General features: G+C 35.9%; 1 pseudogene; it reads left to right on the top strand.

Annotated features, from left to right (window-relative positions):
- Window positions 1-16,180, top strand: part of LOC122747196 — a 189,350-nt pseudogene that overhangs the window by 139,511 nt on the left and 33,659 nt on the right.

A 16,180-nucleotide genomic window follows, 5' to 3' on the forward strand; every position in this document is an offset into this window, starting at 1 on the left:
ATCATACCTACAATATAGTCAGAAGACATACCTTGTCAGAAGACAAACATATATGAAAAAGTCAAACTATGTTTTATTTCTTAGCAACAAATAATGTTTTGCTCTGTTTTCACCTTGGGTAAGTGGGAGAATAATTCTTTCCAAGGTCAGTTGTTGCTGAAGACAGCAGCAATGCACTAGAAAACATGATTGGAAGAAAAAGCAAACAAAAAAGATGGGGAGTTACCTTTATCTTCTTTCTATAGTCTTGTGAATCAGAATTTAAAATTAATTATACCTAACGTGTAGATATGGATCTGCTATTTTCTCCTTGTGTGCCTTAATACCTCCTAAATGTGAAAGTTGGTGCCTTGAACACAACATGAGACAATTCTTATTCCCAAACACAGATGCCAGACATCAAGAGTCCAAAAGCAGCATCTGACTCGGGCCTGACATGCTTTACAAGCTGTTGTTTTCATAGCTCTCTTGCTTTCCTGGGGACTGGTTGATTGTCCTGTTGATGCTTTCCCCATTGATTCCTGTTTCCTCAGTGTGATGCTCTTCCAGGGAGAAATATGGGTTTGAGCAGATTGTTCCTAATGAGGGCACTCTGCAAAGCTCTTTGAAAGAAAAAGAAGTGTGCAGAAGCCGGGCGGGATAGTCAGTGATGCTCTGAATGGCTTGTTTAATCTGCCTTTTCTATTAATCTACATGTTGCAGAGCCTATTCCCTTAAGGGGCTTGTAATGCTAGAGTTAGAGTTGTTGTTTGTCCTGCTTAGCATTCATTTATTATTGGATTCTCCATATACACCCTATTCTTCTTTTTTCCCTGGATTAAAAAAAGATCTGCTTCTTTTTCTTTTCTTTCCTTTCTTTCCTCTCTTTCTTTCTCCCCTTTTCTTTCCTTTATTTTCCTTTCTCTTTCTCTCTTTTTCATTCTCTCTTTTTTTTCTGAATCAGAAAAATCTCACTTTTCCATTGGGGTGTTTATGATTCACTAAAAATCTCAAGTGTATTGAGTATCTATTTAAGTGTTTTCGGAGTCAGTTATGTTCATAATTTTTTTTTTCTGTGAATTATGTAAGAGTACAGTGTCAGGTCTCCATTCTGCTATATTTTATTTCTTTTAAAAACAAACTTAATACACCAAAAAGAGGGTTCTTTTCCTAGCACTTACCAGTGCTGAGCAAAACACACAGTAACAAGTGAATTGCTAGATTTGAGTCTTTTTATTTATTTTAAAACATTACAGATGCATTCCAAAGACAAGCCATCAGTTAACAATGACAGCAGACATGAAAATTTAGAAGAATAAATTGAACTTTAATTTTTTCTCAACTAAGTATAGACATCTATCATAACTAATGCACTTATAATAGCATAGCACTTTTCCCCCCATGTAGTAATCTCATTTATTTTGCTATGTCTTAAACCTAATTAGAAAGCAACAATCCTGGCAGTTATAAGAAAAGCAATATTTCTTTGGACCAAGGTAGGTAAAATTCAGAGCAATTAAAGTTATAGCAAAATTTATGCAAGAACAGAGAAATCATATCTTTGCTAAATAGTCTGTGAAGTCCTCCTACTTTTGGTGCCTAATTACTGGTGTCAGGCTTGTAACAGTGGCATCTGTGCACACTCAACACTCTAATGGGCAGTTCCTACAGGACTAATGAATTTTAATTGATGGTGTTTAGCGTGGCTTTGGGTTTCTCTCTCTTGTGTAGAGGAAGCTATGCCCTTCTGCTCTCTTGTCCCCAAGTGAGCTGGCTGTTTGCTAGGGGGGCTTATAGGTGCAGATGGTCAACAAAAGGTAAAGAATGCCTGGACTCTCTGACTATCAGTTTCTTTTCAGCAGTGTTAAAGCTTACATTACTAATCAGCTGCCCCAACTCCCAACTTCACCCTTCACCCAAGCACAGTTAATGCTTACCACTCTTTGTCAAATGGATAGGTCAAGTCCTATTTGATTCAAAACACCCTTTTCTACCTAGCAAATCAGGCTTGGTTTATTCCAGTTGTCAACTTTCCATAGGTCATTTTAAAACAGATGGTTCTTTCTTTGTGGGAGGAGGAATGGGAATGGGAGCAAAGCAGAAGCCTTTATGCTTTATCACTGCTATCATCTGAAATGGAAAGAAAAAAAATACTTGAGTACAATGGGAACCAAATGATGGATCACCTGTGTGTTACCTGAATGCTTGTGGTGCATCCTACATAGAATTGTTATCAGTTTTATTCTGTTTAGCTTTTCATAAATAGTACATTTAGACTTCAGAGTTTCCTGAGAGTGCCCTTAGCTCTTCTTTGATAAGAAGTCAGGTATATAGTAAAGAATAAATGAAATGATGTAAAGCTTTCACTGCAGTGACTTTAACAATACTTGAATCATTTTGCCTTGTTACTAAAGAGACTATTTGAAAATCATTTGCAACAGCAGCCGAACTCGGGTTGAAGTGTGCAAAGTGAACCCTGCAAAAGAGTATATGACTTCCCAGTCTTCAGTGCTCAATATATCAGAGGCTGGCCACAGGACAAAAATGAAAGGGTCAGTCCCAGGTTTATAGGAAACAGGAAATTGGCCACCCCCTGCTGGCCAATTAACACAAGCAGCTTGGCCTTGCTTTTTAAATCAGTCACTTGCCTGCCTGCCTGGCTGCCCATCCAAAAGGGAGCAATTTCAAAGTAATAATGAGAATGTGTTAATTGTGAGTGATATCTCAGTGTAATAGTCCTTTGGTCTTTTTGTCCTGGGAGAGAGATGACTAGAGAGAGAAAGAGAGAGAGAGAGAGAGAGAGAGAGAGAGAGAGAGATTTTTTAAACAATTTAAAAACAATATTCCAGCATTGGTGTTCAGGCAACAAAAATAACACATACACACATAAACCCTTATAAAGACCATCCCCTAAAGGAAATATATGCATTTGCCTACCAATTCATGTTTCATTGCATAGCGTATAAAAATATATTTCAAAATCTTTGCTCCTATTTTTTATAAAAGATTGAAAATGAATGTGGCATGCTATATGTGATGCTTAGAAAGACCTTCTTTAAATCTACCTAATTAAATTCCCTTAAATATAAATGATGCTCAACCCTATATATTAAAGAAATAAAACCTAGGGTTTCCTAGGGGAGACTGTCCTTCATTAAGAACATAGTGCAATAAAGACATAAAAAGATAAAATTCTATGATAGATCAATGACCTAAAAAACCCCAACACTCCGAATACTATTTCTATACACAGGCACACACATATAATATATGTGTGTGTATGTATATGCACACATATGCATGCACATACACCTAGAATTCCATACATATATGTGAATATACACATACGTGTGCATACATACAGTGACAAATGGTTAATTGTCCCATATATGAATGACACAGTGTTGGCTGATGGAGGACTTCTTTTTTTTTGCTGTTGACTTTCAGGCCAAAACTAGCACAGGCAAAAGAGAATCAATCTATAATCTATTGCACATTAGCCTCAAAGGCTGAAATGTGTGAATAATCATTAGTGAAAAATAATTGGGTAGCAACTCCCCCTTCACTTTGGTCTTGGCCTATAATCTTTTCAAGTTGGTTTACCAACAGTGAGGAAGTTGATCTTGATGATATTTTCATAGTTGTTGAAAGCATCTGACATCACAAAAAATATCCTTCTAAAGAACATGGGAGTGAGCAAACAACTCTGCTTCACGCCCTTGGTGACTGGGAAATCATGAGAGCATCATATCTTATTTTGGACCCATGCAACCATGCCATCATGAATCTGGCATGCAATGCTAATAAACTTCTCTAGGCAACCTAATTTTGCCATGATTTTCCACAGGTTCTCATGATTGACGGTATCAAAGACCTTGCTCAAGTTGACAAATGTTGTATACAGACCTCTGTTCTGCTCCTGGCATTTCTCCCAGAGCTTTTGGGCAACAAACAGCATGTGAACCATCCCGCAACCCTTTTAAAGCCACACTGATAAGTTCATTTACCTTGGCAGAATACTCTCCAGGGCTGTCCACAAAGATGATGATGTTGATTCACATAGTTCCAGAGCTAGCTCAGCATTTGGAAGACTCCAAAAAGAAGTGTAGAAGAGAAGGGGTATCAGGCTGTATACCAACCCGAAGATCTACAAGCAGCTGACTACACTGCTGTATGTCTGTGAAATCTGGACATTCTATCAGTACCATGCCAGTAAAGGAAATCACATCCACTTGAATTATATCAGGAAGATCCTGAAGATTACCTGGCAAGACAAGGTACTGGACAGTAAGTCCCTTTCTAGAACTGAATTGCCAAGCATTCTAACTCTATTTCAGAATGTGCAGTGGGGCTGGAAACATAACTCAAATGTCAAATATGCCAAAAATTTTACACAGAACTCATAAAAGGTACTCAGAAGAAGCAGTATAAGGACAATCTTAAAGGATCTCTGAGAACTTTAGTATTGACTATGAGAAAGGAGACTGGGGCAGGACTTTCTAGAATGGTGTGCCTGCAAAAAGGAGGCTTCATATTCCATGAGCAAAGCAGAATTCTAAAACCACAAAAGAAATGTGAGCTGCACAAATCCAGAGCCAATTGCACTCTAAATGTTCTAACAGACCACTTCTGCTCAATTTGTAGTAGTGCTTCCTTTTCTTATTAGCCACAGCCAAACACACCATACCCTAACTTCAACATTGTGATGTAATTGTTCTTTGAAAAAAATATGGACAACTACACACCCACTCACATACATACATAATACACACACACACACACATATATATATATATATATATATATATGCACAGATATATACATACACACATGTGCATGTGTGTGGAAAACCCAGCCCACAACATCAGGTATAAAAAGGGCTAACCCATGCAATGCAGGAATACAGAAGTGTAGTATGACCCAAGCTCAGGTCCTCCAGCCTTGATGTTCAAACTGCTGATTCAAGCAAACAAAGGAAAACACCTGAAACTATGAAGAAATAATTTGAACTGAGAGACACCCAAGGGGTAGAACCTGAAAAAAGTGTATCCACACCAAATGTCTAAAAGTAGCCTTGAAAGGAAAATAAAAATCTTCTGGCTTGAGGCAGCTAGGTAGCAAAGTAGATAAAGCACAGGCTCTGGATTCAGGAGGACCTGAGTTCAAATCCAGCCTCAGACACTTAACACTTCTTAGCTGCATGACCTTGGGCAAGTCACTAAACCCTCATTGCCCTGAAAAAAATTTTTTTTAAATCTCCTGGTTTCAAGGATTACAAGAATGTGTAGAAGATATCAAATAAGGGATAAAAAGTCAAGTGGTTAGAAAAGAAAGAATGAGAAGCTGAATTAAAATTGATGTCTTGGAAGAAAACATTCCAAACCTTACCTAAGAAGTAAATCTCAAGAAAATTTGAATAGGTCAAAGAGAAAAGAATGACTAAATGAGACAACAAGAAATATACTAAAATCAAAAAGTCTTAAAAATTGAAGAAATACCTGTTGGTCTGTCTAGCTAGCTAGCTATCATCCAAAATAACTAAGCCAAAAAACTGGTCAAGAAGAGATAATTTAATAAAAATTGTACTACATGAAACTGTTGCCCAGAATATATTCTTAGATGCCATATTATAAAAAATCATTAAATACTACTGCTCAAACATAGCAGAAATAGAGAGCAAAGTGAAAATATACAGGATCCACCAGTCACCTCCAAAAAATAACCTCAAAATGAAAACCCCCTGGAATATTGTAGCCCAAATCTAGAGCTTTCAGGTCAAAGGAAAATGCTAGAAGCAGTCACAGTGAAAAAAGTTAAAGATCAAAGGGGACAAACTAAGGATCACATAGTACTTGGAAGCTGTTGAATTAAAGGAGAGAAGAGTATAGAATATGATATTCCAAAAGCAAAAGATAAAGACTTATAATCAATGCTAAATAATTCATCAAAACTAAGTACAAACTTACAGGAGGAAAATAAAACTAAAATGGACCTTAAATGAAATAGAGGGGTTTCTACACATTCCTGGATGAAAATACAGAATTTAATAGATATTTTGAAATTAAATTGCACATACCAAGTAAAGTATATTCAAGTATGTGCATTTGTTCAATTAGGAAGAAATATATGGAGATTTATTGTTTACATACTTATGGGGGAATAAAAACCAAATGTATTCTAAAATAATAGAGACTACCCTCTTTCTAAAAGGCCTCTCAATCACTCCCTTGTATTTGTTCTCTTACATTTCTCCTTTGAATTGAATGTATTTTTAAACCATAGATTCTCTGTCTCTGTTTTTCTCTCTGTCCTAGAAATTTTCTATTTAGGATTTCATTTCAGAGGTAGATTCTTTCTTTTTCTACCTTGCCTTCTACTTCTAAAAGTTCTGGTCAGTTTTCATTTAACTTTCTTGAAATGTTTGTATTCAGAATTTTTGTGTATCTCTGTAGACAGTTACTTTGAAAAAGCCTGCATATCCAAAATATAAAGGGAATGTTAATACATTGTTGGTAGAAATATGAATTAGCTCAACCATTTTGGAAAGGAATCAGGAAATACACAGCTAACTTTTTACCCTACTAACCATATATTCCATGGTTGTAATTATTTTTTAAAAGTCTCCATATTTGGGGCAGCTAGGTGGCACAGTGGATAAAGCATAGGCCCTGGATTCAGGAGGACCTGATTTCAAATATGATCTCAGACACTTGACACTTACTAGCTGTGTGACCCTGGGCAAGTAAGTCACTTAACCCTCATTGCCCTACAAAAGAAAAAAGGAAAAAACAAAACAAAACAAAAAAAAACCCAATATAATAAATAGTGAAGCATGCAAATACTTACATGACCTGATGCAAAGTGAAGTATACATAAACAAGAAAATAATTTGCAACTATGACCACACCAAGCTAAATGGAAAGTACATCATTTTTTCTTTAATTTTTTTTCAATTTTTAATTTTTCTCAATTACATGTAAAGATATTTTTTGAGTTCCAAATTGTTCTACTACCCAATCTTCCCTCCTGATGCCAGAAAGCAATTTGATATAGGTTATACATTACTATCATGTTAAACATATTTCCACATTAATCAAAACAAAAGGAAAAAATGCAGAAAAGAATAAACAATAACAATAATAAAAAAGCAACAACAAAAGTGAAAATCGTATGCTTTAGTCTGTATTCAAAATCCATAGTTCTTTTTCTGAATGTGGAGAGCATTATCCACCATAAGTCTTTTGGCATTGTCTTGGATCATTGTATTGCTGAGAAGACTTAAGTCTATCACAGTTGATAATCACAAATTACAACATTTTTTTTAAAGGCAGGGTTGTGCTCTATGAGAAACAGGTATTTATCTACACAATTTCTATTTGTTTCTAACAAAAGCTAAATGTGTGGAAAGAGCTTGGGCAAATATGTTCAAATTATTTAAAGTAGTAATTTTTATAGTAGAAAAGAACTGGTAACATAGTTACTCATCAATTGAGAAATGGCTAAACTATATTTTCTAAATGAAATGGAATATCATTTTGTTATGAGAATTAATGAAAGAAGAATATTCAGAGAAAACTGAGAGGACTTATTAACTAATGCAGCATGAATTTAGAATTAATAGAATATTTTTTATAATTACTGTAATATTATGAAGGAAAAGAACTACGAAAGCCTTAAGAAATATCATCAATTCAATAATCAATCATTGCTCCAGAATGTTGATGATGAAGCATACTTCCCACCTCCTAGCATTTGATTAGAAGCCCAGGATATGATTTGTCATGTCATACATATTCATTATAAAGGAAAGGTTTCTGCTTTTCATGGAGGGGGGGGGGCAGGCGGGGGGTTGAAGAAAAGATGTAGGAGATTAGGAAGGAAGGAAAAAATATTTATCAAGTACCTACTAAGTGAGAGTCACTATGCTAACTTTATAAATATTACCTTGTTCAAACCTCACAACAACCCTTGGAAGTAGGTTCTAATATTGTCTTCATTTTACACTTGGAGTAACTATGGGATATAGCATTTGGGTTTTTTTCCAGGGTCACAATGCTAGGAAGTATATAAGGGGGGATTTATAATCACATTTTTCTGACTCCAGGCCCAATCCCCTATCTACTGTACTACCTAGAAGCAATGATTAATGATAATTAAAAGTGTTTTTTAAAAGTATATGTGGGTATTAGCTTCTCTACTTCTTTGCCTTTTACATGCATGCATGCCTACATACACATATACACATGAACACATACATACACATGAGTACAATTAATACATGTATATCCATGCATACATACCTATACGTAATATATATGCACATAAATATACATATATAGACCTACATCCATGTGTACAATGTATGTATGTATATGTTCCAGAAAAGACCAAGTTTAAAAGGGAACGCAGGGAAAGAGGGCAGTAGAGGTAAAATGTTAAATTTTATATATTTTATGGCCTGAAAATTTGAACAAATGCCATCTCTTATCAAAATGGGTCGAAGGTGATATGCTTTTCTGCCTTTTTGTTTTTGTCCAATCTGCAGGTTCCTTACCTAAGCTTAGTCCATTGACTTCTCTGAGTTGGAGCTCTTCCTTTTCAACTGTCCAGTTTCCCACCTTTCCACAAGGTCGGCAAAACTAAACTAGCTCCTAAACACTCTAGTAAGTCATTTGTTCATATTTCTGGCCTTTCTATTAAAGAAAATGATTGCACTTCTTTCTATGATAAGAATTAGATGTCAGGACTGTAATACTGGATATACATTCCATCCTCTTTTCAAAGTTTTGTTATCATATTTCTATTCTTTTTCTTTCCTGCAAACATTAAATGTTGAATTTCATTAAAATACTGTTTAAAATATTAAACTCGGGGGCAACTAGGTGGCGCAGTGGATAAAGCACTGGCCTTGGATTCTGGAGGACCTGAGTTCAAATCCAGCCTCAGACACTTGACACTTAACTAGCTGTGTGACCCTGGGCAAGTCACTTAACCCTCATTGCCCTGCCCCACCCCCCCAAAAAAAAGTGCTGCTAAAATGTTAAACTCACTAGGACAGACTTGCACAATAGCAGACTGGATAATATTAGGATGTTTAGCCTTGTTAATATTTGAGTTATGCACAGCTTGGAAAGAAAAGAAGAACATAGGTATAGTAGATTATGAGGAGATAGCACCTAAATGATACAACTTCAATGAAAAATCTAAGAACATTTCTAGGGCACAAATGAAGTAATCAAAATAAAGTTGTTGGGATTTTATTTTCAGTCACCATAATGAGGATGCCAGTTCACATCTTGAAATTTTTATTCTTTACTTTTACCATCACAAATGATTTAAAATGGCATTGTGGGGGGGCAGTTGGTGGCACAGTAGAGTAGATAAAACACCAGCCCTGGATTCAGGAGGACCTGAGTTCAAATCTGGCCTCAGACACTTGACACTTACTAGCTGTGTGACCCTGGGCAAGTCACCTAACCCTCATTGCCCCACCAAAACAAACAAACAAACAAACACTTTCTGTGTGACCCCAGACAAGTCCCTTAACTTCTGTCTACCTCAGGTTCTTCACCTGTAAAATGGGAATAATAATAATAATAATAATGCCTACTTCTCTGGGTTGTGAAAATAAAAGGAGATAATTCAAATAAGGTGCTTTTAAAAATTGAAAGCACTGTAAATTCTAGCTATTAATAATGTTATTATTATTGGGTTGGTTTTGTTAATCAGTGACTGAAGCACAATAGAAATTAAAGTCATTAGAGGTGAGGAGATGAAGGAGTTAAAATCCATAGTGTTAGATGTGACATCAAAGTGGATGCATCTGAGAATGAGCCCTTGGCTTTTAAGGATTAGAAGGTCTTGCCCCAACCTGCCCTTTCTAGCTTAATCTCTGACTGTTCTCCCATATACATATTCTACTGTTTTATCAAACCAGATTATTTAAAATTTCCTGCCTAGGCCTTCATCTTTTTCCACTTCCTAGACTTTCTTAAATCCTTTTGTCTGCCTACAATGCTGCTACTTCATCCTTTGAAATGGTAGTCATCCTTCCTTTCCTTGATCTTGACACAAAATAACATCTCCATTTAAATTTCCTTACTGACTGTAAAACAGTTATTTGACAGAGAAGATGATCTGTCTTATTGCCTCTACTAAACTGTAAACTCTTTAAAGCATGAGGTATTTTTTTATTGTTAACCACTCACTTTTTATATAAAAATATCTAGAAAAGTATGCTTGATGTGTCTATACACTGAGGTTATTTTAAAATTTGTCTTTCCTTTCTTCTTTCTCCCTCAGGGGAACTTTGGTAGGTAGTGTCATCACATGCTCTTCTAGGCTTGAATATAACCCCACATATGTAACACAGTGTTCTATAAACAAGAGATACTCATCAACTATTTGATGAATGAATGGATGGATGAATAGATTAAAAATGAATGAATAAATGAATGAATGACTAATGATCTAGAAGTGGTACTGACCTTTACATGTGCTTAGAACATCCTCACTTTACCTATTTGCAATATTCAGTGCCCTTCTTGAGAATGCTAAAAACTATACATTATCCTTCACAGTCACATTTGCTCTATAGAGTGAGCTTGTCAACTTTTTTAGAATTTGAGAAAAGACAAAAGATCCCAGTACTGACCTTTAAAACTTACCATTATTTTCTGAATATATACATATATGTGTGTTTGTGTATTATTTGAATTAGCATTTAAATAACTTTTGTTTTAGAAAAGGAAGGTTTCTTTATTTTTCTTCTAATACATTCTGAGTATTTTAAAATATACAGAGATATTCATTAATCCATGTATAACATAGTTATTCTTTTCTTTGAGAAGTGAATTTATTTTGGGACATAGATATTTTAATAAAATTGTCAAGCAGCTTAAATAATCCGAAAAAGCACATCTCCACAGTTTGCATAATCTGTACTTCAATTATTCAGAAAACTATTTAGGACTATCACAAAATGATCCCTGTTTTACTGTTCATCAAAATTGTTTGCTGTTATTAAATATAGAGTGTGGAGGGGGATTATAGTGAGGTTGTAATAATTTAAGAAAAAACCACTATTTTTTTGAGGGGAGTGACAATGGGGAATAGAGGAAGAAATCTGCTTGATGAGTCATCAGAGATAGCCTGGAGATGTAAGAAGGGCTGTTAAACTGTGAATGTTTATTGAGCTCAAGACCTGGCTGTTTTCTCTGCAAATGAGCCTCCAGAGAATTAATCTTCCCGTAGAAGAGAAACAGGAATTTAATGGGTGGTCCAAAAAGGGGCTCAAGGATTTAAATAGGAAGAGATGAGAGTTAGATGAGGTCCATTGCTTTAAGTGGCCTTGAGGGAGAAAACTCCAGGGATTTACAGAAGAGGACAATAGAGGTAGCATGTCTAGATATGGCCTAAACTAAGGCTACTCTAGCACATTGGGTTAAAAATTAAGTTGTTTTTTTTTTTTAAGCACCTGACCAATTTTGAATACTAACTCATGAATTTACTTGATTATTTAGAAAATGAATCAATCTTAAGGTGAAAATTCTACTTTATCTCAATTCAATTTTTTTTATTTGGTGGGGCAATGAGGGTTAAGTGACTTGCCCAAGGTCACATAGCTAGAAAGTATCAAGGGTCTGAGGCTGGATTTGAACTCAGGACCTCCTGAATCCAGGGCTGGTGCTTTATCTACTGCGCCACCTAGCTGCCCCTATCTCAATTCAATTAAATAAGTGTTTGGAACCACCACAAAAAGCATTTATTAATCCAGAGACTATGCTAAATTCTGGGGCTACAAATAAAAGCTAAAATAAAGCTATTAACCTGTTTTCAAGGAGCTTACATTCAAATGGGGAAGATAACACACAAAAATGAGTTTTAAAGGAAGAGAAGGGAGACAGGGAGAATGTTCCTACACAAGGGCATCCTATCAAGTCTGGAAAGTCGCTGGGAAAAGAATGAAGGTAGGCCACTATAGGCTTCTCCACCAAATGGGAGCCATTGTTAGAGGAGTGATGGTATGGCTTTTTAATGGAAAAAAGGGGCAGGTTCAGTAAAATAATGTTTAAGGATAAGAAAATCATGAGGGTGAATGTATATTCAAATCTGAGGAGGGCCCATGTGTTGAGAGAAATTCTAGGGTTACACTGCAGCTGAACAATGGTCATTGAGATTTCCAGTGAGAGTTGAGAAATCAACAAAGTTAATTAAGGAAGGCCTAAGGACAATGGGAATTATATTTTTAGTGGAGAAAAGGTAAAAAATATCAGCTGTGCAATTGTCTTCCTCATTTAAGGTGCCAATGGAAAAAGCAAAATCCCACAAACCATCTGTTTTTGGTTTTGTTGTTTTTTTGACCTTGTTCAACTGCTTCCAGAACACAGTATATTAAGCTGTTATACAGGGGAGGTCATACTGCAAGAAGCATATAGAGAGCTGATGTGAGCCATAAACAGGTGTCTTATAGCTGATTGCAGGGTGGAGAATCAGCTGTGCTTATTCAGTCCAGGAAAGGAATTCAGTTCAAGATCTTTTTCCTCTGAAACTAAATAGCCCAGAGACATAAACTTTGAAGACAAGGACAAGTCAATATGAATGGAAGACATTTAAATCCAGTTAGAGATAATTTCTTTCTCAACTCCTCAGGAGTCTCTCCCCTGTGATTGGAAGAGTGCAGGGTAGAGAGCTAAACTCCTTCCAAAGTCCTTCTTTATAGAGGGCTGGGATCAACTTTCTAGGGTAACTCTCCACTTTTCATTAGCAGCTCTGCTTGTGTTTGACTCAATGGAACATGGAGCCAGCTTGCTGGGTACACCTGGTGCCCTCCCTCCTGTCAGGTTCTTTTTACAGTTAGTAAGTTCCTTGAAGGCAGAAACTGTTTTTTGTTTTTTATTTGTATCCCCAGTGCTTAGTACAGTGGCTGGCACATAGTAGGTACTTTATAAATGTTTATTGAATTGATTTTAATCCATCAGTCAGGGTCAGTCTCCAGAGGCAAGGTGAGGATTCTCCATATGACTTGTTCACATCTTAGAGAATGGATTTGTTCAAGGTGGTCTTTATAAATTTCTTCTGTCCAAGTGGGTTGACTTTGACTCCATTTGTTGTAAGTGGGTAGAGGGTCATTACTCCAGGAGCTGTGTGTTTACTAACAATCATTACAGAACTCATTACATTTCTTGATTATGATTCCACAAATAAGCAGACTGCTCATGCCACAAAGTACAACATTTTGTATAGCTTTATATGACTTATTTTCGACATTGTAAAGGAAGCAAGACACAGTAACCTGTGTAACCCTTCGTAATTTGGGTAAAAGTAGATATGATGGATAAGCAGTCAGGCTCCATTAAGCCCTTAAATCCAGTAATTTATTCCACATCACTATCATTTTTAACCTATTGAAAAGGGACTTGTACTCAGTACAAATCATTGCCCTTATTCCTGTATGTTTCTAATAGAATGCAAACAGCAAATTAGAACTCAGCTTCCCATCTGCACCCCCAACTATTAGTATTGAGTTTCCATTTGAACAACCAATGCATTTGGCTAAACCACCAGGGTGCTCAACTCCAAGAGCAGGTGGAGGCGTATATTCTAACTTTTATGTCATCTTGTCATGCTGAGGCATGTGAAGGTGCTTTGCAATGACATTAAGCTTAAAAAAGTTATTCCTCCTGCAGAGTTAATTAGTTAAAATCATCTAAGTGGCACTGGCAACAAACACATTTTAAATTCATAAGTAAACCTGAAACTAATATCAATAGGCATCTAGTATTTCCATGAAGAGTAGGAACATGATAGCTCAAAGGGGTGCTGCCTGCAGGGATATATATATCAGCAATGAGGACACAGAGGAATTTACTTTAGGTGACTTGGAATTATGAATTATATTGGAGAATGAGTCACTAACTCAGAAGGCCAACTCCCTGTTTTCTATAGCTTGATGAAAGAGTATCAGCCTGCTGTGGTAACATGACCTTTAACAAGCCCTACTGGAATAAGTCTTGCACCCAGTGATCTAACCTCTGAATAACTGGCAGCTACTATGTTTTGAATCAGTCACAGTCCATTAAATAAATGAGTTAGGCTGTCAGTAAGTGAGATGTCAGGTGTTTTACACATTGTACAAAAATGATCAATACACTTTACTGAGTAGATTGAGACCATCCAATGTGAATTCCCTCAGCTTCCTCCTCTCCACCTCAAAATCATTTTGCATTTCCCCCCTCTGCTCCTGTTTTGTTTCTGAGGAAGAAATGTTTGCTAAAATTAACTCCTGTACAAATATGTGTGAATGTATACTCTCTACTAAACATGCTACATAATTTTCCTTTTTTAATTAATTAATCTACTCTTTCTTTTGAGTCTTTAATTTTGCCTCCTTTTTTCTTCCTTCTTCCTTTCCTTCCTTTCCTTCTTTCCATCCTTCTCTCATTCTATCTTTCTGCTCCATCGCTCAATCTCTTCTTCAGTCTCTCTCCTCTCCCTTTGTTATTTACCTCCCTCTCCCTTTCTCCCTTCTATACTTTTTGTCAAATTTTCCATCCCGTCTCCCATCTATTTTTCCTCACATTTTGAACTGGGACCTTGGCTCAGTGAATGTATTACTGGAATTTAGTATGAGGAGATTTGGATTCAGAGCCTACTTCAGACATTCCTTCTATAATCACTGACAAGTCACAAATTCTCATGGCCACAATGTTCTCATCTCTAAAAAAAAGGGTAAAGATATTTACAAAAACTGTACAAGGTTACTTTGAGGAAACATTTCAAACCTTAAAGTACCATATGGATATGATTTGAAAAAAAACAAACAAAACATTGTGAACATATTTAGCTCTATCCTATCTTTTTTTTTTTAAAGAAGCCTAGACAACCATTACACCTTCAAGCTCTTATCCCAACCCCGTGCTTCAAAAGTATTAAAATAATACACATTTATGAAGCACTTTAAGTTTTCCAAATAATTTTCCTCACAAAACCTTAATGATAGTGATTTTTGAGGTTTTTGTTTGTTTATTTGTTTGTTTTTAACAAGACACTCCATATCTCATCTCTGGGTATTTTCTCTGTCTGTCCCCCATCCCTAGAATGTTATTGCTCCTCATCTCCAACTACTGATTTCCCTTGTATCCTTTATGTCTTGAGAAAAATCCTATCCTTTACAAGAAGCTAGTCACAACCCCTTTTAATTCTAGTGTCCTCCCTCTGTTAATTATTTCCTACTTATTCTGAATATAGGTTTTATACACACACACACACATATACATACATACATATATACACATATATACATATATTTGTTTGCATATTTTCTCCCCCATTAGATTGCAAGCTTTTTGAGGTAATAAGGTATTGTCTTTTGCCTTTTTAATTTTTTTTTTTATTTTCCATGCTTAGCACATAGTTGCTGTTCTGTCGTTTTCAATTGTGTTTGACTCTTTCTGATCACATTTGGGGTTTGCTTGGCAAATATACTAAAATTATTTGCCATTTCCTTCTCCAGATCTTTTCACAGATGAGGAAAACGAGGCAAACAGGGTTAAATGGCTAGTCGACAGTCACACAACTAGAAAGTGTTTGAGGCTAGATTTGAACTCAGGAAGATGAGTATTTTTTTACTCCAAGCCCAATACTCTATCTATTGTGCCAGCTACCTGCCCCAATGCTGGCACATAGTACATACTGAATAAATCTTTATTGATCAATTGGTTGGCAGCTTTAAGTTATATTCCAGTATGCCATTAGGCTTTTATAATTTAGGAAATAATTATGTTAAATAATATTAATGCAGTTTTTAAAAGATGATTCCTTAATTAAGAAAGTCACAGATCCCTTATTGTTTAAGCTTAGATGATTTTTACACTATTGCTCTTTATTGACTTTCTTACCACTTAGTTGTGCCAAAAACTAATGATAATAATTTTTTTTCTTAAAGTCTTGGTCACAACTTTTAGCAAAATAAAGGAATCCTATCCTTTGAAAATGCCACTTATGGGGTGGCTAGGTGACGCAGTGGATTAAGCACCGGCCCTGGATTCAGGAGTATCTGAGTTCAAATTCGGCCTTAGACACTTGACACTTACTAGCTGTGTGACCCTGGGCAAGTCACTTAACCCCCATTGCCCCACAAAAAAAAAAAAGAAAGAAAATGTCACTTGGATTTTCAGAGACATTTTTCTTTAAAATAAGA

The sequence above is a fragment of the Dromiciops gliroides genome, chromosome 3 (assembly GCF_019393635.1).
Source record: "Dromiciops gliroides isolate mDroGli1 chromosome 3, mDroGli1.pri, whole genome shotgun sequence".
In the NCBI taxonomy this organism is placed as follows: domain Eukaryota; kingdom Metazoa; phylum Chordata; class Mammalia; order Microbiotheria; family Microbiotheriidae; genus Dromiciops; species Dromiciops gliroides.